Source organism: Nicotiana tabacum, chromosome 16 (assembly GCF_000715075.1).
Source record: "Nicotiana tabacum cultivar K326 chromosome 16, ASM71507v2, whole genome shotgun sequence".
NCBI lineage: Eukaryota > Viridiplantae > Streptophyta > Magnoliopsida > Solanales > Solanaceae > Nicotiana > Nicotiana tabacum.
In genome coordinates, this window is record NC_134095.1 from 87,488,074 (window position 1) to 87,512,334 (window position 24,261).

The window sequence follows — 24,261 nt, forward strand, 5'->3', positions numbered from 1 at the left end:
TTATTCATGTAAAAAAATATTTTTTTACAATGCTTAAAAGTCATTTCTGAATTTATTAGCTCTACCGTCGAGATATTAAAAGAAGTAGGATATAAATTTTGCCAAAAAGAGAGATGCAACACGAGGACTTCCCAGGGGGTCACCCATCCTAGCATTACTCTCGCCCAAGCATGTTTCACTTCGGAGTTTTGAAGGGATCCGATGCGTTAGTGCTGGTATGATCGCATCCGACATTGGTTGCACTCTAAATTCTCTTATTACCTTTCCTCCTTCCGCTCTAGGTGCGAAATTGGGATTCCTTAAAACGGCATAACTTTACGCTCATTTATCCGTTTTACGCGATTACTATTTTTATATTATGTATTTTTCGCGGGCAAAAGCGTTGACCAATAACAACAAGCCGCGCTCGCCGATAATATCGCAATTAGAGGGTCCGCCATGCCTATTAAACTGGGCTGCATGGAACGACGACATCGCAACTCGACGTTTTACGGATGCCGCCTTCGAGGCCAAGGCGTAGTGACATGTCAAGTGCAACGGTGCTAAGCCCGTAAGGTCATGGTTGCTAATCATAATTTTTAAATATTTTCTTTATTTTTATTATCAAATCGTATTTGACCTTTTTGATCTTTTCCATAATTATCCTCTTCAAATTCTTTTTATTATTCATGTAAAAAAGTATCGTTTACAATGTGTAAAAGTCATTTGTGAATTTGTTGGCTCTACCGCCGATATATTAAAAGAAGTAGGATACAAATTTTGCCAAAAAAACGGATGCAACACGAGGACTTCCCAGGGGGTCACCCATCCTAGTACTACTCTCGCCCAAGCACGCTTCATTTCGGAGTTCTGATGGGATCCGTTACGTTAGTGCTGGTATGATCGCATCCGACAATCCTTGCACTCTAAATTCTCTTATTACCTTTCCTGCTTCCGCTCTAGGTGCGAAAGTGTGAAGCCTTAAAACGGCATCACTTTATGCTCATTTATCCATTTTACGCGATTACTCTTTTGATTTTATGTATTTTTCACGGGCAAAAGCGCTGACCAATAACAACAAGCCGCGCTCGGCGATAATATCGCAATTAGAGGGCCCGCCATGCCTATTAAACTGGGCCGCATGGAAGACGACATTACACCTCGACGTTTTACGGATGCCGCCTTCGAGGCCAAGGCGTAGTGACATGTCAAGTGCAACGGTGCTAAGCCCGTAAGGATGTTTGATAATCATAATTTTTTAATGTTTTCTTTATTTTTATTATCAAATCGTATTTTTCCTTTTTGATCTTTTCCATAATTATCCTCTTTAAATTTGTTTATTATTCATGTAAAAAATATTTTTTACAATGCTTAAAAATCATTTCAGAATTTATTAACTCTACCGTCGAGATATTAAAAGAAGTAGGATACAAATTTTGTCAAAAAGAGGGATCCAACACATGGACTTCCCAGGGGGACACCCATCCTAGTACTACTCTCGCCCAAGCATGCTTTACTTCGGAGTTTTGAAGGGATCTGATGCGTTAGTGCTGGTATGATCGCATCCGACATTGGTTGCACTCTAAATTTTCTTATTACCTTTCCTCCTTCCTCTCTAGGTGCGAAATTGTGATTCCTTAAAAAGGCATAACTTTACGCTCATTTATCCGTTTTACGCGATTACAATTTTTATTTTATGTATTTTTCGCGGGCAAAAGCATTGACCAATAACAACAAGCCGCGCTCGGCGATAATATCGCAATTAGAGGGTCCGCCATGCCTATTAAACTGGGCTGCATGGAACGACGACATCGCAACTCGACGTTTTACCTATGCCGCCTTTGAGGCCAAGGCATAGTGACATGTCAAGTTCAATGGTGCTAAGCCCGTAAGGTCGTGGTTGATAATCGTAATTTCCCTTCAAAATTTCTTTATTTCTTTATCAAATCATATTTGGCCTTTTTGATCTTTTCCATAATTATCCTCTTTAAAAAAAATTTATATTTCATGTAAAAAAGTATCGTTTACAATGTGTAAAAGTCATTTGTGAATTTGTTGGCTCTACCGCCGATATATTAAAACAAGTAGGATAAAAATTTTGCCAAAAAAAGGGATGCAACACGAGGACATCCCAGGGGGTCACCCATCCCAGTACTACTCTCGCCCAAGCACGCTTCATTTCAGAGTTCTGATGGGATCCGTTACATTAGTGCTGGTATGATCGCATCCGACATTCCTTTCACACTAAATTCTCTTACTACCTTTCCTCCTTCCGCTCTAGGTGCAAAAGTGTGAAGCCTTAAAACGGCATCACTTTATGCTCATTTATCCATTTTACGCGATTACTCTATTGATTTTATGTATTTTTCGCGGGCAAAAGCGTTGACCAATAACAACAAGCCGCGCTCGGCGATAATATCGCAATTAGAGGGCACACCATGCCTATTAAACTGGGCCGCATGGAACGACGACATTTCAACTCGACGTTTTACGGATGCCGCCTTCGAGGCCAAGGCGTAGTGGCATGTCAAGTGCAACGGTGCTAAGCCCGTAAGGTCGTGGTTGATAATCGTAATTTTAAAATATTTTCTTTATTTTTATTATCAAATCGTGTTTGGCCTTTTTGATCTTTTCCATAATTTTACTCTTTAATTTTTTATTGTTATTCATGTGAAGAAATATCGTTTACAATGCGTAAAAGTCATTCGTGAATTTATTGGCTCTACCGTCAATATACTAAAATAAGTAGGCTACAAATTTTGCGAAAAAAAAAGATGCAACACGAGGACTTCCCAAGGGATCACCTATGCTAGTACTACTCTCGCCCAAACCCGCTTAACTTAGGAGTTCTGATGGGATCCGGTGCGTTAGTGCCTGTATGATCGCATCCGACATTCCTTGCACTCTAAATTTTCCTATTACCTTTCCTCCTTCCGCTCTAGGTTCGAAATTGTGATGCCTTAAAATGGCATAACTTTACGCTCATTTATCAATTTTACGCGATTACTATTTTTATTATATGTATTTTTCGCGGGGCAAATGCATTGACCAATAACAACAAGCCGCGCGCGGCGATAATATCGCAATTAGAGGTCCCTCCATTCCTATTAAACTAGGCCGCATGGAACGACGACATCGCAACTCGACGTTTTATGGATGCCGCCTTCGAGGCCAAGGCATAGTGACATGTCAAGTGCAACGGTGCTAAGCCCGTAAGGTCGTGGTTGATAATCGTAATTTTTAAATATTTTCTTTATTTTTATAATCAAATCGTATTTTTCCATTTTGATCTTTTCCATAATTATCCTCTTTAAATTTGTTTATTATTCATGTAAAAAAATATTTTTTTACAATGCTTAAAAGTCATTTCTGAATTTAATAGCTCTACCGTCGACATATTAAAAGAAGTAGGATACAAATTTTGCCAAAAAGAGAGATGCAACACGAGGACTTCCCAGGGGGTCACCCATCCTAGCACTACTCTCGCCCAAGCACGCTTTATTTCGGAGTTCTGATGGGATCCGTTACGTTAGTGCTTGTATGATCGCATCCGACATTCCTTGCACTCTAAATTCTCTTATTACCTTTCCTCTTTCCGCTCTAGCTGCGAAAGTGTGAAGCCTTAAAACGGCATCACTTTATGCTCATTTATCCATTTTACGCGATTACTCTTTTGATTTTATGTATTTTTCACGGGCAAAAGCGCTGACCAATAACAACAAGCCCGCGCTCGGCGATAATATCGCAATTAGAGGGCCCGCCATGCCTATTAAACTGGTCCGCATGGAAGACGACATTACAAATCGACGTTTTACGGATGCCGCCTTCGAGGCCAAGGCGTAGTGACATGTCAAGTGCAACGGTGCTAAGCCCGTAAGGTCGTGGTTGATAATCGTAATTTTTTAATATTTTCTTAATTTTTATTATCAAATCATATTTTTCCTTTTTGATCTTTTCCATAATTATCCTCTTTAAATTTGTTTATTATTCATGAAAAAAAATATTTTTTATAATGCTTAAAAATCATTTCTGAATTTATTAACTCTACCGTCGAGATATTAAAAGAAGTAGGATACAAATTTTGTCAAAAAGAGGGATGCAACACGAGGACTTCCTAGGGGGTCACCCATCCTAGTACTACTCTCGACCAAGCATGCTTTACTTCGGAGTTTTGAATGGATCCGATGTGTTAGTGCTGGTATGATAGCATCCGACATTGGTTGCACTCTAAATTCTCTTATTACCTTTCCTCCTTCCGCTCTAGGTGCGAAATTGTGATTCCTTAAAACAGCATAACTTTACGCTCATTTATCCATTTTACGTGATTACTATTTTTATTTTATGTATTTTTCGCGGGCAAAAGCGTTGACCAATAACAACAAGCCGCGCTCGGCGATAATATCGCAATTAGAGGGTCCGCCATGACTATTAAACTGGGCTGCATGGAACGACGACATCGCAACTCGACGTTTTACGGATGCCGCCTTCGAGGCCAAGGCATAGTGACATGTCAAGTTCAATGGTGCTAAGCCCGTAAGGTCGTGGTTGATAATCGTAATTTTTTAAAAATTTTCTTTATTTCTTTATCAAATCATATTTGGCCTTTTCGATCTTTTTCATAATTATCCTCTTTAAATTTAATTTTATTATTCATTTAAAAAAGTATCGTTTACAATGTGTAAAAGTCATTTGTGAATTTGTTGGCTCTACCGCCGATATATTAAAAGAAGTAGGATACAAATTTTGCCAAAAAAAGGGATGCAACACGAGGACTTCCCAGGGGGTCACCCATCCCAGTACTAATCTCGCCCAAGCACGCTTCATTTCAGAGTTCTGATGGGATCCGTTACATTAGTGCTGGTATGATCGCATCCGACAATCCTTGCACTCTAATTCTCTTATTACCTTTCCTCTTTCCGCTCTAGGTGCGAAAGTGTGAAGCCTTTAAACGGCATCACTTTATGCTCATTTATCCATTTTACGCGATTACTCTATTGATTTTATGTATTTTTCGCGGACAAAAGCGTTGACCAATAACAACAAGCCGCGCTCGGCGATAATATCGCAATTAGTGGGCCCGCCATGCCTATAAAACTGGGCCGCATGGAACGACGACATTTCAACTCGACGTTTTACGGATGCCGCCTTCGAGGCCAAGGCGTAGTGACATGTCAAGTGCAACGGTGCTAAGCCCGTAAGGTCGTGGTTGATAATCGTAATTTTAAAATATTTTCTTTATTTTTATTATCAAATCGTGTTTGGCCTTTTTGATCTTTTCCATAATTGTCCTCTTTAATTTTTTTTTATAATTCATGTGAAGAAATATCGTTTACAATGCATAAAAGTCATTTGTGAATTTATTGGCTCTACCGTCGATATACTAAAATACGTAGGATACAAATTTTGCGAAAAAAAAGGATGCAACACGAGGACTTCCCAAGGGATCACCTATGCTAGTACTACTCTCGCCCAAACCCACTTAACTTAGGAGTTCTGATGGGATCCGGTGCGTTAGTGCCTGTATGATCGCATCCGACATTCCTTGCACTCTAAATTTTCCTATTACCTTTTCTCCTGCCGCTCTAGGTACAAAAGTACGAAGCCTTAAAACGGCATAACTTTACACTCATTTATCCGTTTTACGCGATTCCTCTTTTGATTTTATGTATTTTTTGCGGGCAAAACGTTTGACCAATAACAATAAGCCGCGCTCGGCGATAATATCGCAATTAGAGGGCACGCGTGCCTATTAAACTGGGCTGCATGGAACGACGACATCGCAACTCGACGTTTTACGGATGCCGCCTTCAAGGTCAAGGAGTAGTGACATGTCAAGTTCAACGGTGCTAAGCCCATAAGGTCGTGGTTGGTAATCGTAATTTTTTAAATATTTTCTTTATTTCTTTATCAAATCATATTTGGCCTTTTTGATCTTTTCCATAATTATCCTCTTTAAATTTTTTATTATTCATGTAAAAATGTATCGTTTACATAGTGTAAAAGTCATTTGTGAATTTATTGGCTCTACCGCCGATATATTAAAAGAAGTAGGATACAAATTTTGCCAAAAAAAGAGATGCAACTTGAGGACTTCCCAGGGGTCACCCATCCTAGTACTACTCTCGCCCAAGCACGCTTCATTTCGAAGTTCTGATGGGATCCGTTACGTTAGTGCTGGTATGATCGCATCCGATATTCCTTGCAATCTCAATTCTCTTATTACCTTTCCTCCTTCCGCTCTAGGTGCGAAATTGTGAAGCCTTAAAACGGCATCACTTTATGCTCATTTATCCATTTTACGCGATTACTCATTTGATTTTATGTATTTTTCGCGGTCAAAGGCGTTGACCAATAACAACAAGCCGCGCTCGGCGATAATATCGAAATTAGAGGGCCGCCATGCCTATTAAAATGGGCCGCATGGAACGACGACATCACAACTCGACGTTTTACGGATGCCGCCTTCGAGGCCAAGGCGTAGTGACATGTCAAGTGCAATGGTGCTAAGCCCGTGAGGTCGTGGTTGATAATCGTAATTTTAAAATATTTTCTTTATTTTTATTATCAAATCGTGTTTGGCCTTTTTGATCTTTTCCATAATTGTCCTCTTTAATTTTTTTTTATTATTCATGTGAAAAAATATCGTTTACATAGCGTAAAAGTCACTTGTGAATTTATTGGCTCTACCGTCGAGATATTAAAAGAAGTAGGATACAAATTTTGCCAAAAAGAGGGATGCAACACGAGGACTTCCCAGGGGGTCACCCATCCAAGCACTACTCTCGCCCAAGCATGCTTCACTTCGGAGTTTTGAAGGGATCCGATGAGTTAGTGCTGGTATGATCTCATCCGACATTGGTAGCACTCTAAATTCTCTTATTACCTTTCCTCCTTCCGCTCTAGGTGCGAAATTGTGATTCCTTAAAATGGCATAACTTTACGCTCATTTGTCCGTTTTACGCGATTACTATTTTTATATTATGTATTTTTCGCGGGCAAAAGCGTTGACCAATAACAACAAGCCGCGCTCGGCGATAATATCGCAATTAGAGGGCCTGCATGCCTATTAAACTAGGCCGCATGGAACGACGACATTGCAACTCGGCATTTTACGGATGCTGCCTTCGAGGCCAAGGCGTAGTGACATGTCAAGTTCAATGGTGCTAAGCTCGTAAGGTCGTGGTTGATAATCGTAATTTTTTAAATATTTTCTTTATTTCTTTATCAAATCATATTTGGCCTTTTTGATCTTTTCCATAATCATCCTCTTTAAAAAAAATTTATTATTCATGTAAAAAAGTATCGTTTACAATGTGTAAAAGTCATTTGTGAATTTGTTGGCTCTACCGCCGATATATTAAAAGAAGTAGTATACAAATTTTGCCAAAAAAAGAGATGCAACACGAGGACTTCCCAAGGGGTCACCCATCCTAGTACTACTCTCGCCCAAGCACGCTTCATTTCGGAGTTCTGATGGGATCCGTTACGTTAGTGCTGGTATGATCGCATCCGACAATCCTTGCACTCTAAATTCTCTTATTACCTTTCCTTTTTCCGCTCTAGGTGCGAAAGTGTGAAGCCTTAAAACGACATCACTTTATGCTCATTTATCCCTTTTACGCGATTACTCTTTTGATTTTCTGTAATTTTCGCGGGCAAAAGCGTTGAACAATAACAACAAGCCGCCCTCGGCGATAATATCGCAATTAGAGGGCCCGCATGCCTATTAAACTGGGCCGCATGGAACGACGACATTGCAACTCGACGTTTTACGGATGCCGCCTTCGAGGCCAAGGCGTAGTGACATGTCAAGTTCAACGGTGCTAAGCCCGTAAGGTCGTGGTTGATAATCGTAATTTTTTAAATATTTTCTTTATTTCTTTATCAAATCATATTTGGCCTTTTTGATCTTTTCCATAATTATCCTCTTTAAATTTTTTTTTATTCATGTAAAAAAGTATCGTTTACAATGTGTAAAAGACATTTGTGAATTTATTGACTCTACCGCCGATATATTAAAAGAAGTAGGATACATATTTTTCCAAAAAAAGGGATGCAACACGAGGACTTACCAGGGAGTCACCCATCCTAGTACTACTCTCTCCCAAGCATGCTTTACTTCGGAGTTTTTAAGGGATCTGATGCGTTAGTGCTGGTATGATCGCATCCGACAATGGTTACAATCTAAATTCTCTTATTACCTTTCCTCCTTCCGCTCTAGGTGCGAAATTGTGATTCCTTAAAACGGCATAACTTTACGCTCATTTATCCGTTTTACGCGATTACTATTTTTATTTTATGTATTTTTCGCGGGCAAAAGCGTTGACCAATAACAACAAGCCGCGCTCGGCGATAATATCACAATTAGAGGGCCCGCTATGCCTATTAAACTGGTTCGCATAGAACGACGACATTACAACTCGACGTTTTACGGATGCCGCCTTCGAGGCCAAGGCATAGTGACATGTCAAGTTCAATGGTGCTAAGCCCGTAAGGTCGTGGTTGATAATCGTAATTTTTTAAATATTTTCTTTATTTCTTTATCAAATCATATTTGGCCTTTTTGATCTTTTCCATAATTATCCTCTTTAAATTTTTTTTATTATTCATGTAAAAAAGTATCGTTTACAATGTGTAAAATTCATTTGTGAATTTATTGGCTCTACCACCGATATATTAATAGAAGTAGGATTCAAATATTGCCAAACAAAAAGAGATGCAACACGAGGACTTCCCAAGGGGTCACCCATCCTAGTACTACTCTCGCCCAAGCACACTTCATTTTGGAGTTCTGATGGGATCCGTTACGTTAGTGCTGGTATGATCGCATCCGACAATCCTTGCACTCTAAATTCTATTATTACCTTTCCTTTTTCCGCTCTAGGTGCGAAAGTGTGAAGCCTTAAAACGACATCACTTTATGCTCATTTATCCCTTTTACGCGATTACTCTTTTGATTTTCTGTAATTTTCGCGGGCAAAAGCGTTGAACAATAACAACAAGCCGCCCTCGGCGATAATATCGCAATTAGAGGGCCCGCATGCCTATTAAACTGGGCCGCATGGAACGACGACATTACAACTCGACGTTTTACGGATGCCGCCTTCGAGGCCAAGGCATAGTGACATGTCAAGTTCAATGGTGCTAAGCCCGTAAGGTCGTGGTTGATAATCGTAATTTTTTAAAAATTTTCTTTATTTCTTTATCAAATCATATTTGGCCTTTTCGATCTTTTTCATAATTATCCTCTTTAAATTTTTTTTATTATTCATGTAAAAAAGTATCGTTTACAATGTGTAAAAGTCATTTGTGAATTTGTTGGCTCTACCGCCGATATATTAATGGAAGTAGGATACAAATTTTGCCAAAAAAAGGGATGCAACACGAGGACTTCCCAGGGGGTCACCCATCCTAGTACTACTATCGCCCAAGCACGCTTCATTTCGGAGTTCTGATGGGATCCATTACGTTAGTGCTTGTATGATCGCATCCGACATTCCTTGCACTCTAAATTCTCTTATTACCTTTCCTCCTTCCGCTCTAGGTGCGAAAGTGTGAAGCCTTAAAACGGCATCACTTTATGCTCATTTATCCATTTTACGCGATTACTCTTTTGATTTTATGTATTTTTCACGGGCAAAAGCGCTGACCAATAACAACAAGCCGCGCTCGGCGATAATATCGCAATAAGAGGGCCCGCCATGCCTATTAAACTGGGCCGCATGGAAGACGACATTACAACTCGACGTTTTACGGATGCCGCCTTCGAGGCCAAGGCGTAGTGACATGTCAAGTGCAACGGTGCTAAGCCCGTAAGGTCGTGGTTGATAATCGTAATTTTTTAATATTTTCTTTATTTTTATTATCAAATCGTATTTTTCCTTTTTGATCTTTTCCATAATTATCCTCTTTAAATTTTTTTATTATTCATGTAAAAAAATATTTTTTACAATGCTTAAAAATCATTTCTGAATTTATTAACTCTACCGTCGAGATATTAAAAGAAGTACGATACAAATTTTGTCAAAAAGAGGGATGCAACACGAGGACTTCCTAGGGGGTCACCCATCCTAGTACTACTCTCGACCAAGCATGCTTTACTTCGGAGTTTTGATGGGATTCGATGCGTTAGTGCTGGTATGATCGCATCCGACATTGGTTGCACTCTAAATTCTCTTATTACCTTTCCTCCTTCCGCTCTAGGTGCGAAATTGTGATTCCTTAAAACGGCATAACTTTACGCTCATTTATCCGTTTTGCTCGATTACTATTTTTATTTTATGTATTTTTCGCGGGCAAAAGCGTTGACCAATAACAACAAGCCGCGCTAGGCGATAATATCGCAATTAGAGGGTCCGCCATGCCTATTAAACTGGGCTGCATGGAACGATGACATCGCAACTCGACGTTTTACGGATGCCGCCTTCGAGGCCAAGGCATAGTGACATGTCAAGTTCAATGGTGCTAAGCCCGTAAGGTCGTGGTTGATAATCGTCATTTTTTAAAAATTTTCTTTATTTCTTTATCAAATCATATTTGGCCTTTTTGATCTTTTCCATAATTATCCTCTTTAAAAAAATTTTATTATTCATTTAAAAAAGTATCGTTTACAATGTGTAAAAGTCATTTGTGAATTTGTTGGCTCTACCGCCGATATATTAAAAGAAGTAGGATACAAATTTTGCCAAAAAAAGGGATGCAACACGAGGACTTCCCAGGGGGTCACCCATCCCAGTACTAATCTCGCCCAAGCACGCTTCATTTCAGAGTTCTGATGGGATCCGTTACATTAGTGCTGGTATGATCGCATCCGACATTCCTTGCACTCTAAATTCTCTTATTACCTTTCCTCTTTCCGCTCTAGCTGCGAAAGTGTGAAGCCTTAAAACGGCATCACTTTATGCTCATTTATCCATTTTACGCGATTACTCTATTGATTTTATGTATTTTTCGCGGGCAAAAGCGTTGACCAATAACAACAAGCCGCGCTAGGCGATAATATCGCAATTAGAGGGTCCGCCATGCCTATTAAACTGGGCTGCATGGAACGACGACATCGCAACTCGACGTTTTACGGATGCCGCCTTCGAGGCCAAGGCATAGTGACATGTCAAGTTCAATGGTGCTAAGCCCGTAAGGTCGTGGTTGATAATCGTCATTTTTTAAAAATTTTCTTTATTTCTTTATCAAATCATATTTGGCCTTTTTGATCTTTTCCATAATTATCCTCTTTAAAAAAATTTTATTATTCATTTAAAAAAGTATCGTTTACAATGTGTAAAAGTCATTTGTGAATTTGTTGGCTCTACCGCCGATATATTAAAAGAAGTAGGATACAAATTTTGCCAAAAAAAGGGATGCAACACGAGGACTTCCCAGGGGGTCACCCATCCCAGTACTACTCTCGCCCAAGCACGCTTCATTTCAGAGTTCTGATGGGATCCGTTACATTAATGCTGGTATGATCGCATCCGACATTCCTTGCACTCTAAATTCTCTTATTACCTTTCCTCTTTCCGCTCTAGGTGCGAAAGTGTGAAGCCTTAAAACGGCATCACTTTATGCTCATTTATCCATTTTACGCGATTACTCTATTGATTTTATGTATTTTTCGCGGGCAAAAGCGTTGACCAATAACAACAAGCCGCGCTCGGCGATAATATCGCAATTAGTGGGCCCGCCATGCCTATTAAACTGGGCCGCATGGAACGACTACATTTCAACTCGATGTTTTACGGATGCCGCGTTCGAGGCCAAGGCGTAGTGACATGTCAAGTGCAACGGTGCTAAGCCCGTAAGGTCGTGGTTGATAATCGTAATTTTAAAATATTTTCTTTATTTTTATTATCAAATCGTATTTGGCCTTTTTGATCTTTTCCTTAATTGTCCTCTTTAATTTTTTTATTATTCATGTGAAGAAATATCGTTTACAATGCGTAAAAGCCATTCGTGAATTTATTGGCTCTACCGTCGATATACTAAAATACGTAGGATACAAATTTTGCGAAAAAAAAGGATGCAACACGAGGACTTCCCAAGGGATCACCTATGCTAGTACTACTCTCGCCCAAACCCACTTAACTTAGGAGTTCTGATGGGATCCGGTGCGTTAGTGCCTGTATGATCGCATCCGACATTCCTTGCACTCTAAATTTTCCTATTACCTTTTCTCCTGCCGCTCTAGGTACAAAAGTGCGAAGCCTTAAAACGGCATAACTTTACACTCATTTATCCGTTTTACGCGATTCCTCTTTTGATTTTATGTATTTTTTGCGGGCAAAACGTTTGACCAATAACAACAAGCCGCGCTCGGCGATAATATCGCAATTAGAGGGCCCGCGTGCCTATTAAACTGGGCTGCATGGAACGACGACATCGCAACTCGACGTTTTACGGATGCCGCCTTCAAGGTCAAGGCGTAGTGACATGTCAAGTTCAACGGTGCTAAGCCCATAAGGTCGTGGTTGGTAATCGTAATTTTAAAATATTTTCTTTATTTCTTTATCAAATCATATTTGGCCTTTTTGATCTTTTCCATAATTATCCTCTTTAAATTTTTTTATTATTCATGTAAAAATGTATCGTTTACATAGTGTAAAAGTCATTTGTGAATTTATTGGCTCTACCGCCGATATATTAAAAGAAGTAGGATACAAATTTTGCCAAAAAAAGAGATGCAACTTGAGGACTTCCCAGGGGGTCACCCATCCTAGTACTACTGTCGCCCAAGCACGCTTCATTTCGGAGTTCTGATGGGATCCGTTACGTTAGTGCTGGTATGATCGCATCCGATATTCCTTGCAATCTCAATTCTCTTATTACCTTTCCTCCTTCCGCTCTAGGTGCGAAATTGTGAAGCTTTAAAACGGCATCACTTTATGCTCATTTATCCATTTTACGCGATTACTCATTTGATTTTATGTATTTTTCCCGGGCAAAGGCGTTGACCAATAACAACAAGCCGCGCTCGGCGATAATATCGAAATTAGAGGGCCGCCATGCCTATTAAAATGGGCCGCATGGAACGACGACATCGCAACTCGACGTTTTACGGATGCCGCCTTCGAGGCCAAGGCGTAGTGACATGTCAAGTGCAATGGTGCTAAGCCCGTAAGGTCGTGGTTGATAATCATAATTTTAAAATATTTTCTTTATTTTTATTATCAAATCGTGTTTGGCCTTTTTGATCTTTTCCATAATTGTCCTCTTTAATTTTTTTTATTATTCATGTGAAAAAATATCGTTTACATAGCGTAAAAGTCACTTGTGAATTAATTGGCTCTACCGTCGAGATATTAAAAGAAGTAGGATACAAATTTTGCCAAAAAGAAGGATGCAACACGAGGACTTCCCAGGGGGTCACCCATTCAAGCACTACTCTCGCCCAAGCATGCTTCACTTCGGAGTTTTGAAGGGATCCGATGCGTTAGTGCTGGTATGATCGCATCCGACATTGGTTGCACTCTAAATTCTCTTATTACCTTTCCTCCTTCCGCTCTAGGTGCGAAATTGTGATTCCTTAAAATGGCATAACTTTACGCTCATTTGTCTGTTTTACGCGATTACTATTTTTATATTATGTATTTTTCGCGGGCAAAAGCGTTGACCAATAACAACAAGTCGCGCTCGCGATAATATCGCAATTAGAGGGCCTGCATGCCTATTAAACTAGGCCGCATGGAACGACGACATCGCAACTCGGCATTTTACAGATGCTGCCTTCGAGGCCAAGGCGTAGTGACATGTAAAGTTCAATGGTGCTAAGCTCGTAAGGTCGTGGTTGATAATCGTAATTTTTTAAATATTTTCTTTATTTTTATTATCAAATCGTATTTGGCCTTTTTGATCTTTTCCATAATTGTCCTCTTTAATTTTTTTTTATTATTCAAGTGAAGAAATATTGTTTACAATCCGTAAAAGTCATTCGTGAATTTATTGGCTCTACCGTTGATATACTAAAAGAAGTAGGATAGAAATTTTGCGAAAAATAAAAGATGCAGCACGAGGACTTCCCAAGGGATTACCTATGCTAGTACTACTCTCGCCCAAACACGCTTAACTTAAGAGTTCTGATGGGATCCGGTACGTTAGTGCCTGTATGATCGCATCCGACATTCCTTGCACTCTAAATTTTCCTATTACCTTTCCTCCTTCCGCTCCAGATCAAAAGTGTAAAGCCTTAAAACGGCATAACATTACACTCATTTATCCGTTTTACGCGATTCCTCTTTTGATTTTATGTACTTTTTGCGGGAAAAAGCTTTGGAAAATAACAACAAGCCGCGCTCGGCGATAATATCGCAATTAGAGGGCCCGCGTGCCTATTAAACTGGGCTGCATGGAACGACGACATCGCAACTCGATGTTTTACGGATGCCGCCTTCAAGGTCAAGGCGTAGTGACATGTCAAGTTCAACGGTGCTAAGCCCATAAGGTCGTGGTTGGTAATCGTAATTTTTAAAATATTTTATTTATTTCTTTATCAAATCATATTTGGCCTTTTTGATCTTTTCCATAATTATCCTCTTTAAATTTTTATTATTATTCATGTAAAAAAGTATCGTTTACAATGTGTAAAAGTCATTTGTGAATTTGTTGGCTCTACCGCCGATATATTAAAAGAAGTAGTATACAAATTTTTCCAAAAAAAGAGATGCAACACGAGGACTTCCCAGGGGGTCACCCATCTTAGTACTATTCTCGCCCAAGCACGCTTCATTTCAAAGTTCTGATGGGATCCGTTACGTTAGTGCTGGTATGATCGCATCCGATATTCCTTGCACTCTAAATTCTCTTATTACCTTTCCTCCTTCCGCTCTATGTGCGAAAATGTGAAGCCTTAAAACGGCATCACTTTATGCTCATTTATCCATTTTAAGCGATTACTCTTTTGATTTTATGTATTTTTCGCGGGCAAAAGCGTTGACCAATAACAAAAAGCCGCGCTCGGCGATAATATTGCTATTAGAGGGCCCACCATTCCTATTAAACTGGTCCGCATGGAACGACGACATTACAACTCGACGTTTTACAGATGCCGCCTTCGAGGCCAAGGCGAAGTGACATGTCAAGTGCAACGGTGCTAAGCCCGTAAGGTCGTGGTTGATAATCGTAATTTTAAAATATTTTCTTTATTTTTATTATCAAATCATCTTTGGCCTTTTTTATCTTTTCCATAATTGTCCTCTTTAAATTTTTTTTATTATTCATGTGAAGAAATATCTTTTACAATGCGTAAACGTCATTCGTGAATTTATTGGCTCTACCAGCGATATACTAAAAGAAGTAGGATACAAATTTTGCGAGAAAAAGGGATGCAACACGAGGACTTCCCAAGGGATCACCTATGTTAGTACTACTCTCGCCCAAACACGCTTAACTTAGGAGTTCTGATGGGATCCGGTGCGTTAGTGCCTGAATGGTCGCATCCGACATTCCTTGCACTCTAAATTTTCCTATTACCTTTCCTCCTTCCGCTCTAAGTACAAAAGTGTGAAGCCTTAAAACGGCATAACTTTACTCTCATTTATCCGTTTTACGCAATTCCTCTTTTGATTTTATGTATTTTTTGCGGGCAAAAGCTTTGACCAATAACGACAAGCCGTGCTCGGCGATAATATCGCAATTAGAGGGCCCGCGTGCCTATTAAACTGGGCGGCATTGAACGACGACATCGCAACTCGACGTTTTACGGATGCCGCCTTCAAGGTCAAGGCGTAGTGACATGTCTAGTTCAACGGTGCTAAGCCCGTAAGGCCGTGGTTGATAATCGTAATTTTTGAAATATTTTCTTTATTTCTTTATCAAATCATATTTGGCCTTTTTGATCTTTTCCATAATTATCCTCTTTAAATTTTTTTTATTGTTCATGTAAAAATGTATCGTTTACAATGTGTAAAATTCATTTGTGAATTTATTGGCTCTACCACCGATATATTAATAGAAGTAGGATTCAAATATTGCCAAATAAAAAGAGATGCAACACGAGGACTTCCCAGAGGGTCACCCATCCTAGTACTACTCTCGCCCAAGCACGCTTCATTTCGGAGTTCTGATGGGATCTGTTACGTTAGTGCTGGTATGATCGTATCCGACATTCCTTGCAATCTCAATTCTCTTATTACCTTTCATCCTTCCTCTCTAGGTGTGAAAGTGTGAAGCCTTAAAACGGCATCACTTTATGCTCATTTATCCATTTTACGCGATTACTCATTTGATTTTATGTATTTTTCGTGGGCAAAGGCGTTGACCAATAACAACAAGCCGCGCTCGGCTATAATATCCAATTAGAGGGCCCGCCATGCCTATTAAACTGGGCCGCATGGAACGACGACATCGCAACTCGACGATTTACGAATGCCGCCTTCGAGGCCAAGGCGTAGTGACATGTCAAGTGCAACGGTGCTAAGCCCGTAAGGTCGTGGTTGATAATCGTAATTTTAAAATATTTTATTTATTTTTATTATCAAATCGTGTTTGGCCTTTTTGATCTTTTCCATAATTGTCCTCTTTAATTTTTTTTTATTATTCATGTGAAAAAATATCGTTTACATAGCGTAAAACTCACTTGTGAATTTATTGGCTCTACTGTCGATATACTAAAAGAAGTAGGATACAAATTTTGCGAAAAAAAAGGGATGCAACACGAGGACTTACCAAGGGGTCACCTATCCTAGTACTACTCTCGCCCAAACACGCTTAACTTAGGAGTTCTAATGGTATCCGGTGCGTTAGTGCTGGTATGATCGCATCCGACATTCCTTGCACTCTAAATTTTCTTATTACCTTTCCTCCTTCCGCTCTCGGTGCAAAAGTGTGAAGCCTTAAAATGGCATAACTTTACACTCATTTATCCGTTTTACGCGATTCCTCTTTTGATTTTATGTATTTTTTCCGGGCAAAAGCTTTGACCAATAACAACAAGCCGCGCTCGACGATAACATCCCAAATAGATGGCCCGCATGCCTATTAAACTGGGCCGCATGGAACGACGACGTCGCAACTCGACGTTTTACGGATGCCGCCTTCGAGGCCAAGGCGTAGTGAACTGTCAAGTTCAACGGTGCTAAGCCCGTAAGGTCGTGGTTGATAATCTTAATTTTTTAAATATTTTCTTTATTTCTTTATCAAATCATATTTGGCCTTTCTGATCTTTTCCATAATTATCCTCTTTAAATTTTGTTTTATATTCATGTAAAAAAGTATCGTTTACAATGTGTAAAAGTCATTTGTGAAATTATTGGCTCTACCGTCGATATATTAAAAGAAGTTGGATACAAATTTTGCCAAAAAAAGAGATTCAACACGAGGACTTCCCAGGGGGTCACCAATCCTAGTACTACTCTCGCCCAAGCACGCTTAACTTCGGAGTTCTGATGGGATCCGGTGCGTTACTGCTGGTATGATCGCATCCGACATTCCTTGCACTCTAAATTTTCTTATTACCCTTCCTCCTTCTGCTCTAGGTGCGAAAGTGTGAAGCCTTAAAACGACATAACTTTACGCTCATTTATCCGTTTTACGCGATTCCTCTTTTGATTTTATGTATTTTTATGGATGCCGCCTTCGAGACCAAGGCTTAGTGCCATGTCAAGTGCAACGGTGCTAAGCCCGTAAGGTAGTGGTTGATAATCATAATTTTTAAATATTTTCTTTATTTTTATTACCAAATCGTATTTGGTCGGCGATCCTCTTTAATTTTTTTTTTATCATTCATGTAAAAAAAACCGTTTACAATGCGTAAAAGTCATTTGTGAATTTATTGGCTCTACCGTCAATATAATAAAAGAAGTAGGATACAAATTTTGCCAAAAAAAGGGATGCAACACGAGGACTTCCTAGGGGGTCACCCATCCTAGTACTACTCTCACCCGAGCACGCTTAACTTCGGAGTTCTGATGGGATCCGGTGCGTTAGTGCTGGTATGATCGCATCCGACATTCCTTGCACTCTAAATTTTCTTATTACCCTTCCTCCTTCCGCACTAGGTGCGAAAGTGTGAAGCCTTAAAACGACATAACATTTTGCTCATTTATCCGTTTTACGCGATTCCTCTTTTGATTTTATGTATTTTTACGGATGCCGCCTTCAAGACCAAGGCGTAGTGACATGTCAAGTGCAACGGTGCTAAGCCCGTAAGGTCGTGGTTGATAATCGTAATTTTTAAATATTTTCGTTATTTTTATTATCAAATCGTATTTGGCTGGCGATCCTCTTTAATTTATTTTTATCATTCATGTAAACAAAATATCGTTTACGATGTGTAAAAGTAATTTTTGAATTTATTGGCTTTACCGTCGATATATTAAAAGAAGTAGGATACAAATTTTGCCAAAAAAGGGATGCAACACGAGGACTTCCAAGGGGTCACCCATCCTAGTACTACTCTAGCCCAAGCACGCTTGACTTCGGAGTTCTGATGGGATCCGGTGCGTTAGTGCTGGTATGATCGCATCCGACATTCCTTGCACTCTATATTTTCTTATTACCCTTCCTCCTTCCGCTCTAGGTGTGAAAGTGTGAAGCTTTAAAACGACATAACTTTACGTTCATTTATCCGTTTTACGCGATTCCTCTTTTGATTTTATGTATTTTTACGGATGCCGCCTTCGAGACCAAGGCGTAGTGACATGTCAAGTGCAACGGTGCTAAGCCCGTAAGGTCGTGGTTGATAATCATAATTTTTAAATATTTTCTTTATTTTTATTATCAAATCTTATTTTGCCGGCGATCCTCTTTAATTTTTTTTTTTATCATTCATGTAAAAAAAAATATCGTTTACACTGCGTAAAAGTCATTTGTGATTTTATTGGCTCTACCGTCGATATATTAAAAGAAGTAGGATACAAATTTTGCCAAAAAAAGGGATGCAACACGAGGACTTCCCAGGGGGTCACCAATCCTAGTACTACTCTCGCCCAAGCACGCTTAAATTCGGAGTTCTGATGGGATCCGGTGCGTTAGTGCTGGTATGATCGCATCCGACATTCTTTGTATTCTAAATTTTCTTATTACCCTTCCTCCTTCCGCTCTAGGTGCGAAAGTGTGAATCCTTAAAACGACATAACTTTACGCTCATTTATCCGTTTTACGCGATTACTCTTTTGATTTTATGTATTTTTCCGTATGCCTCCTTCGAGACCAAGGCGTAGTGACATGTCAAGTGCAACAGTGCTAAGCCCGTAAGGTCGTGGTTGATAATCGTAATTTTTAAATATTTTCTTTATTTTTATTATCAAATCGTATTTGGCCGACGATCCTCTTTAATTTTTTTTTTATCATTCATGTAAAAACAAATATCGTTTACAATGCGTAAAAGTCATTTGTGAATTTATTGGCTCTACCGTCGATATGTTAAATGAAGTAGGATACAAATTTTGCCAAAAAAAGGGATGCAACACGAGGACTTCCCAGGGGGTCACCCATCCTAGTACAACTCTCGCCCACGCGCGCTTAACTTCGGAGTTCTGATGGAATCCGGTGCGTTAGTGCTAGTATGATCGCATCCGACATTCCTTGCACTCTAAATTGTCTTATTACCCTTCCTCCTTCCGCTCTAGGTGCGAAAGTGTGAAGCCTTAAAACGACATAACTTTACGCTCATTTATCCATTTTACGCGATTCCTCTTTTGATTTTATGTATTTTACGGATGCCGCCTTCGAGACCAAGGCGTAGTGACATATCAAGTGCAACGGTGCTAAGCCCGTAAGGTCGTGGTTGATAATCGTAATTTTTATATATTTTCTTTATTTTTATTATCAAATCGTATTTGGCTAGCGATCCTCTTTAATTTTTTTTTATCATTCATGTAAACAAAATATCGTTTACAATGCGTAAAAGTCATTTTTGAATTTATTGGCTTTACCTTCGATATATTTAAAGAAGTAGGATACAAATTTTGCCAAAAAAAGGAATGCAACACGAGGACTTCCAAGGGGTCACCCATCCTAGTACTAATCTCGCCCAAGCACGCTTGACTTCGGAGTTCTGATGGGATCCGGTGCGTTAGTGCTGGTATGATCGCATCCGACATTCCTTGCACTCTAAATTTTCTTATTACCCTTCTTCCTTCCGCACTAGGTGCGAAAGTGTGAAGCCTTAAAACGACATAACTTTTTGCTCATTTATCCGTTTTACGCGATTCCTCTTTTGATTTTATGTATTTTTACGGATGCCGCCTTCGAGACCAAGGCATAGTGACATGTCAAGTGCAACGGTGCTAAGCCCGTAATGTCGTGGTTGATAATTATAGTTTTTCAATATTTTTTTTATTTTTATTATCAAATCGTATTTGGCCGGCGATCCTCTTTAATTTTTTTTTATCATTCATGTAAAAGAAAATATTGTTTACAATGCGTAAGAGTCATTTGTAAATTTATTGGCTTTACCATCGATATATTAAAAGAAGTAGGATACAAATTTTGCCAAAAAAAGGGATGCAACACGAGGACTTCCCAAGGGGTCACCCATCCTAGTACTACTCTCGCCCAAGCACGCTTAACTTCGTACTTCTGATGGGATCCGATGCGTTAGTGCTGGTATGATCGCATCCGACATTCCTTGCACTCTAAATTTTCTTATTACCCTTCTTCCTTCCGCACTAGGTGCGAAAGTGTGAAGCCTTAAAACGACATAACCTTTTGCTCATTTATCCGTTTTACGCGATTTCTCTTTTGATTTTATGTATTTTCCGTATGCCGCCTTCGAGACCAAGGCATAGTGACATGTCAAGTGCAACGGTGCTAAGCCCGTAAGGTCGTGGTTGATAATCGTAATTTTAAAATATTTTCTTTATTTTTATTATCAAATCGTATATGGCCGGCGATCCTCTTTAATTTTTTTTATCATTCATGTAAAAAAAAATATCGTTTACAATGCATAAAAGTCATTTGTGAATTTATTGGCTCTACCGTCGATATATTAAAAGAAGTAGGATACAAATTTTGCCAAAAAAAGGGATGCAACACGAGGACTTCCGAAGGGGTCACCCATCCTAGTACTACTCTCGCCCATGCACGCTTAGTTTCGGAGTTCTGATGGGATTCGGTGCGTTAGTGCTGGTATGATCGCATCCGACATTCCTTGCACTCTAAATTTTCTTATTACCCTTCCTCCTTCCGCTCTAGGTGGAAAGTGTGAAGCCTTAAAACGACATAACTTTACGCTCATTTATGCGTTTTACGCGATTCCGCTTTTGATTTTATGTATTTTTACGGATGCCGCCTTCGAGACCAAGGCGTAGTGACATGTCAAGTGCAACGGTGATAAGCCCGTAAGGTCGTGGTTGATAATCGTAATTTTTAAATATTTTCTTTATTTTTATTATCAAATCGTATTTGGCCGGCGATCCTCTTTAATTTTTTTTTATCATTCATGTAAAAAAGAATATCGTTTACAATGCGTAAAAGTCATTTTGAATTTATTGGCTTTACCGTCGATATATTAAAAGAAGTAGGATACAAATTTTGCCAAAAAAATGGATGCAACACGAGGACTTCCAAGGGGGTCATCCATCCTAGTACTACTCTCGCCCAAGCACGCTTGACTTCAGAGTTCTGATTGGATCCGGTAAGTTAGTGCTGGTATGATCGCATCCGACATTCCTTGCACTCTAAATTTTCTTATTACCCTTCCTCCTTCCGCTCTAGGTGCGAAAGTGTGAAGCCTTAAAACGACATAACTTTACGCTCATTTATCCGCTTTACGCGATTCCTCTTTTGATTTTATGTATTTTTACGGATGCCGCCTTCGAGACCAAGGCGTAGTGACATGTCAAGTGCAACGGTGCTAAGCCCGTAAGGTCGTGGTTGATAATCTTAATTTTTAATTATTTTCTTTATTTTTATTATCAAATTGTATTTGGCCGGCGATACTCTTTAATTTTTTTTTTATCATTCATGTAAAAAAAAATATCGTTTACAATGCATAAAAATCATTTTGAATTTATTGGCTTTACCGTCGATATATTAAAAGAAGTAGGATACAAATTTTGCCAAAAAAATGGATGTAACACGAGGACTTCCAAGGGGGTCATCCATCCTAGTACTACTCTCGCCCAAGCACGCTTGACTTCGGAGTTCTGATTGGATCCGGTGCGTTAGTGCTGGTATGATCGCATCCGACATTCCTTGCACTCTAAATTTTCTTATTACCCTTCCTCCTTCCGCTCTAGGTGCGAAAGTGTGAAGACTTAAAACGACATAACTTTACGCTCATTTATCCGCTTTACGCGATTCCTCTTTTGATTTTATCTATTTTTACGAATGCCGCCTTCGAGACCAAGGCGTAGTGACATGTCAAGTGCAACGGTGATAAGCCCGTAAGGTCGTGGTTGATAATCGTAATTTTTAAATATTTTCTTTATTTTTATTATCAAATCGTATTTGGCCGGCGATCCTCTTTAATTTTTTTTTTATCATTCATGTAAAAAAGAATATCGTTTACAATGCGTAAAAGTTATTTTGAATTTATTGGCTTTACCGTCGATATATTAAAAGAAGTAGGATACAAATTTTGCCAAAAAAATGGATGCAACACGAGGACTTCCAAGGGGGTCATCCATCCTAGTACTACTCTCGCCCAAGCACGCTTGACTTCAGAGTTCTGATTGGATCCGGTGCGTTAGTGCTGGTATGATCGCATCCGACATTCCTTGCACTCTAAATTTTCTTAATACCCTTCCTCCTTCCGCTCTAGGTGCGAACGTGTGAAGCCTTAAAACGACATAACTTTACGCTCATTTATCCGCTTTACGCGATTCCTCTTTTGAGTTTATGTATTTTTACGGATGCCGCCTTCGAGACCAAGGCGTAGTGACATGTCAAGTGCAACGGTGCTAAGCCCGTAAGGTCGTGGTTGATAATCTTAATTTTTAATTATTTTCTTTATTTTTATTATCAAATCGTATTTGGCCGGCGATACTCTTTAATTTTTTTTTTTATCATTCATGTAAAAAAAAATATCGTTTACAATGCATAAAAATCATTTTGAATTTATTGGCTTTACCGTCGATATATTAAAAGAAGTAGGATACAAATTTTGCCAAAAAAATGGATGTAACACGAGGACTTCCAAGGGGGTCATCCATCCTAGTACTACTCTCGCCCAAGCACGCTTGACTTCGGAGTTCTGATTGGATCCGGTGCGTTAGTGCTGGTATGATCGCATCCGACATTCCTTGCACTCTAAATTTTCTTATTACCCTTCCTCCTTCCGCTCTAGGTGCGAAAGTGTGAAGCCTTAAAACGACATAACTTTACGCTCATTTATCCGCTTTACGCGATTCCTCTTTTGATTTTATGTATTTTTACGGATGCCGCCTTCGAGACCAAGGCGTAGTGACATGTCAAGTGCAACGGTGCTAAGCTCGTAAGGTCGTGGTTGATAATCGTAATTTTTAAATATTTTCTTTATTTTTATTATCAAATCGTATTTGGCTAGCGATCCTCTTTAATTTTTTTTTATCATTCATGTTAACAAAATATCGTTTACAATGCGTAAAAGTCATTTTTGAATTTATTGGCTTTACCTTCGATATATTTAAAGAAGTAGGATACAAATTTTGCCAAAAAAAGGGATGCAACACGAGGACTTCCAAGGGGTCACCCATCCTAGTACTAATCTCGCCCAAGCACGCTTGACTTCGGAGTTCTGATGGGATCCGGTGCGTTAGTGCTGGTATGATCGCATCCGACATTCCTTGCACTCTAAATTTTCTTTTTACCCTTCCTCCTTCCGCTCTAGGTGTGAAAGTGTGAAGCCTTAAAACGACATAACTTTACGCTCATTTATCCGTTTTACGCGATTCCTCTTTTGATTTTATGTATTTTTACGGATGCCGCCTCCGAGACCAAGGCGTAGTGACATGTCAAGTGCAACGGTGCTAAGCCCGTAATGTCGTGGTTGATAATTGTAGTTTTTAAATATTTTTTTTATTTTTATTATCAAATCGTATTTGGCCGGCGATCCTCTTTAATTTTTTTTTTTATCATTCATGTAAAAGAAAATATTGTTTATAATGTGTAAGAGTCATTTGTAAATTTATTGGCTTTACCATCGATATATTAAAAGAAGTAGGATACAAATTTTGCCAAAAAAGGGATGCAACACGAGGACTTCCCAAGGGGTCACCCATCCTAGTACTACTCTCGCCCAAGCACTCTTAACTTCGGAGTTCTGATGGGATCCGGTGCTTAGTGCTTGTATGATCGCATCTGACATTCCTTGAACTCTAAATTTTCTTATTACCCTTCCTCCTTCCGCTCTAGGTGCGAAAGTGTGAA

General features: G+C 39.4%; 32 non-coding genes and 8 pseudogenes across 32 annotated transcripts; all 40 read right to left on the minus strand.

Moving 5' to 3' along the window:
• Nucleotides 1–110: 110 nt before the first annotated feature.
• Nucleotides 111–229, minus strand: LOC142171248 (5S ribosomal RNA). The gene has a single exon (XR_012700861.1). It is a non-coding gene; the product is annotated as a 5S ribosomal RNA (ribosomal RNA).
• A 542-nt stretch (nt 230–771) lies between these two features.
• On the minus strand, nt 772–890 carry LOC142171020 (5S ribosomal RNA). The gene has a single exon (XR_012700633.1). It is a non-coding gene; the product is annotated as a 5S ribosomal RNA (ribosomal RNA).
• Nucleotides 891–1,427: 537 nt separating this feature from the next.
• LOC142171259 (5S ribosomal RNA) lies at nt 1,428–1,546 on the minus strand (annotated as a pseudogene).
• A 543-nt stretch (nt 1,547–2,089) lies between these two features.
• LOC142171126 (5S ribosomal RNA) lies at nt 2,090–2,208 on the minus strand. The gene has a single exon (XR_012700739.1). It is a non-coding gene; the product is annotated as a 5S ribosomal RNA (ribosomal RNA).
• A 542-nt stretch (nt 2,209–2,750) lies between these two features.
• LOC142171255 (5S ribosomal RNA) lies at nt 2,751–2,869 on the minus strand (annotated as a pseudogene).
• A 543-nt stretch (nt 2,870–3,412) lies between these two features.
• Nucleotides 3,413–3,531, minus strand: LOC142171183 (5S ribosomal RNA). Its single transcript, XR_012700796.1, has one exon. It is a non-coding gene; the product is annotated as a 5S ribosomal RNA (ribosomal RNA).
• Nucleotides 3,532–4,072: 541 nt separating this feature from the next.
• On the minus strand, nt 4,073–4,191 carry LOC142171260 (5S ribosomal RNA; annotated as a pseudogene).
• A 543-nt stretch (nt 4,192–4,734) lies between these two features.
• On the minus strand, nt 4,735–4,853 carry LOC142171053 (5S ribosomal RNA). Its single transcript, XR_012700666.1, has one exon. It is a non-coding gene; the product is annotated as a 5S ribosomal RNA (ribosomal RNA).
• Nucleotides 4,854–5,394: 541 nt separating this feature from the next.
• On the minus strand, nt 5,395–5,513 carry LOC142171253 (5S ribosomal RNA; annotated as a pseudogene).
• A 539-nt stretch (nt 5,514–6,052) lies between these two features.
• Nucleotides 6,053–6,170, minus strand: LOC142171231 (5S ribosomal RNA). Its single transcript, XR_012700844.1, has one exon. It is a non-coding gene; the product is annotated as a 5S ribosomal RNA (ribosomal RNA).
• A 541-nt stretch (nt 6,171–6,711) lies between these two features.
• On the minus strand, nt 6,712–6,830 carry LOC142171252 (5S ribosomal RNA; annotated as a pseudogene).
• Nucleotides 6,831–7,371: 541 nt separating this feature from the next.
• LOC142171034 (5S ribosomal RNA) lies at nt 7,372–7,490 on the minus strand. The gene has a single exon (XR_012700647.1). It is a non-coding gene; the product is annotated as a 5S ribosomal RNA (ribosomal RNA).
• Nucleotides 7,491–8,029: 539 nt separating this feature from the next.
• On the minus strand, nt 8,030–8,148 carry LOC142171277 (5S ribosomal RNA; annotated as a pseudogene).
• A 544-nt stretch (nt 8,149–8,692) lies between these two features.
• Nucleotides 8,693–8,811, minus strand: LOC142171112 (5S ribosomal RNA). Its single transcript, XR_012700725.1, has one exon. It is a non-coding gene; the product is annotated as a 5S ribosomal RNA (ribosomal RNA).
• A 541-nt stretch (nt 8,812–9,352) lies between these two features.
• LOC142171191 (5S ribosomal RNA) lies at nt 9,353–9,471 on the minus strand. Its single transcript, XR_012700804.1, has one exon. It is a non-coding gene; the product is annotated as a 5S ribosomal RNA (ribosomal RNA).
• A 540-nt stretch (nt 9,472–10,011) lies between these two features.
• LOC142171230 (5S ribosomal RNA) lies at nt 10,012–10,130 on the minus strand. The gene has a single exon (XR_012700843.1). It is a non-coding gene; the product is annotated as a 5S ribosomal RNA (ribosomal RNA).
• A 542-nt stretch (nt 10,131–10,672) lies between these two features.
• LOC142171054 (5S ribosomal RNA) lies at nt 10,673–10,791 on the minus strand. Its single transcript, XR_012700667.1, has one exon. It is a non-coding gene; the product is annotated as a 5S ribosomal RNA (ribosomal RNA).
• A 542-nt stretch (nt 10,792–11,333) lies between these two features.
• LOC142171067 (5S ribosomal RNA) lies at nt 11,334–11,452 on the minus strand. The gene has a single exon (XR_012700680.1). It is a non-coding gene; the product is annotated as a 5S ribosomal RNA (ribosomal RNA).
• Nucleotides 11,453–11,992: 540 nt separating this feature from the next.
• Nucleotides 11,993–12,111, minus strand: LOC142171254 (5S ribosomal RNA; annotated as a pseudogene).
• A 539-nt stretch (nt 12,112–12,650) lies between these two features.
• Nucleotides 12,651–12,769, minus strand: LOC142171216 (5S ribosomal RNA). The gene has a single exon (XR_012700829.1). It is a non-coding gene; the product is annotated as a 5S ribosomal RNA (ribosomal RNA).
• Nucleotides 12,770–13,309: 540 nt separating this feature from the next.
• On the minus strand, nt 13,310–13,428 carry LOC142171212 (5S ribosomal RNA). Its single transcript, XR_012700825.1, has one exon. It is a non-coding gene; the product is annotated as a 5S ribosomal RNA (ribosomal RNA).
• A 542-nt stretch (nt 13,429–13,970) lies between these two features.
• On the minus strand, nt 13,971–14,089 carry LOC142171275 (5S ribosomal RNA; annotated as a pseudogene).
• Nucleotides 14,090–14,629: 540 nt separating this feature from the next.
• Nucleotides 14,630–14,748, minus strand: LOC142171160 (5S ribosomal RNA). The gene has a single exon (XR_012700773.1). It is a non-coding gene; the product is annotated as a 5S ribosomal RNA (ribosomal RNA).
• A 542-nt stretch (nt 14,749–15,290) lies between these two features.
• On the minus strand, nt 15,291–15,409 carry LOC142171234 (5S ribosomal RNA). Its single transcript, XR_012700847.1, has one exon. It is a non-coding gene; the product is annotated as a 5S ribosomal RNA (ribosomal RNA).
• A 543-nt stretch (nt 15,410–15,952) lies between these two features.
• On the minus strand, nt 15,953–16,071 carry LOC142171170 (5S ribosomal RNA). The gene has a single exon (XR_012700783.1). It is a non-coding gene; the product is annotated as a 5S ribosomal RNA (ribosomal RNA).
• Nucleotides 16,072–16,613: 542 nt separating this feature from the next.
• LOC142171219 (5S ribosomal RNA) lies at nt 16,614–16,732 on the minus strand. Its single transcript, XR_012700832.1, has one exon. It is a non-coding gene; the product is annotated as a 5S ribosomal RNA (ribosomal RNA).
• Nucleotides 16,733–17,273: 541 nt separating this feature from the next.
• LOC142171162 (5S ribosomal RNA) lies at nt 17,274–17,392 on the minus strand. Its single transcript, XR_012700775.1, has one exon. It is a non-coding gene; the product is annotated as a 5S ribosomal RNA (ribosomal RNA).
• Nucleotides 17,393–17,795: 403 nt separating this feature from the next.
• LOC142170970 (5S ribosomal RNA) lies at nt 17,796–17,914 on the minus strand. The gene has a single exon (XR_012700583.1). It is a non-coding gene; the product is annotated as a 5S ribosomal RNA (ribosomal RNA).
• A 403-nt stretch (nt 17,915–18,317) lies between these two features.
• On the minus strand, nt 18,318–18,435 carry LOC142171074 (5S ribosomal RNA). The gene has a single exon (XR_012700687.1). It is a non-coding gene; the product is annotated as a 5S ribosomal RNA (ribosomal RNA).
• A 407-nt stretch (nt 18,436–18,842) lies between these two features.
• LOC142171047 (5S ribosomal RNA) lies at nt 18,843–18,961 on the minus strand. The gene has a single exon (XR_012700660.1). It is a non-coding gene; the product is annotated as a 5S ribosomal RNA (ribosomal RNA).
• A 406-nt stretch (nt 18,962–19,367) lies between these two features.
• On the minus strand, nt 19,368–19,486 carry LOC142171093 (5S ribosomal RNA). The gene has a single exon (XR_012700706.1). It is a non-coding gene; the product is annotated as a 5S ribosomal RNA (ribosomal RNA).
• Nucleotides 19,487–19,889: 403 nt separating this feature from the next.
• Nucleotides 19,890–20,007, minus strand: LOC142171026 (5S ribosomal RNA). Its single transcript, XR_012700639.1, has one exon. It is a non-coding gene; the product is annotated as a 5S ribosomal RNA (ribosomal RNA).
• Nucleotides 20,008–20,412: 405 nt separating this feature from the next.
• Nucleotides 20,413–20,531, minus strand: LOC142171122 (5S ribosomal RNA). Its single transcript, XR_012700735.1, has one exon. It is a non-coding gene; the product is annotated as a 5S ribosomal RNA (ribosomal RNA).
• Nucleotides 20,532–20,934: 403 nt separating this feature from the next.
• On the minus strand, nt 20,935–21,053 carry LOC142171127 (5S ribosomal RNA). Its single transcript, XR_012700740.1, has one exon. It is a non-coding gene; the product is annotated as a 5S ribosomal RNA (ribosomal RNA).
• A 403-nt stretch (nt 21,054–21,456) lies between these two features.
• LOC142171195 (5S ribosomal RNA) lies at nt 21,457–21,575 on the minus strand. The gene has a single exon (XR_012700808.1). It is a non-coding gene; the product is annotated as a 5S ribosomal RNA (ribosomal RNA).
• A 405-nt stretch (nt 21,576–21,980) lies between these two features.
• On the minus strand, nt 21,981–22,099 carry LOC142171154 (5S ribosomal RNA). The gene has a single exon (XR_012700767.1). It is a non-coding gene; the product is annotated as a 5S ribosomal RNA (ribosomal RNA).
• A 405-nt stretch (nt 22,100–22,504) lies between these two features.
• LOC142171139 (5S ribosomal RNA) lies at nt 22,505–22,623 on the minus strand. The gene has a single exon (XR_012700752.1). It is a non-coding gene; the product is annotated as a 5S ribosomal RNA (ribosomal RNA).
• Nucleotides 22,624–23,029: 406 nt separating this feature from the next.
• LOC142171155 (5S ribosomal RNA) lies at nt 23,030–23,148 on the minus strand. Its single transcript, XR_012700768.1, has one exon. It is a non-coding gene; the product is annotated as a 5S ribosomal RNA (ribosomal RNA).
• Nucleotides 23,149–23,552: 404 nt separating this feature from the next.
• On the minus strand, nt 23,553–23,670 carry LOC142171015 (5S ribosomal RNA). The gene has a single exon (XR_012700628.1). It is a non-coding gene; the product is annotated as a 5S ribosomal RNA (ribosomal RNA).
• Nucleotides 23,671–24,076: 406 nt separating this feature from the next.
• Nucleotides 24,077–24,194, minus strand: LOC142171087 (5S ribosomal RNA). Its single transcript, XR_012700700.1, has one exon. It is a non-coding gene; the product is annotated as a 5S ribosomal RNA (ribosomal RNA).
• Nucleotides 24,195–24,261: the final 67 nt, after the last annotated feature.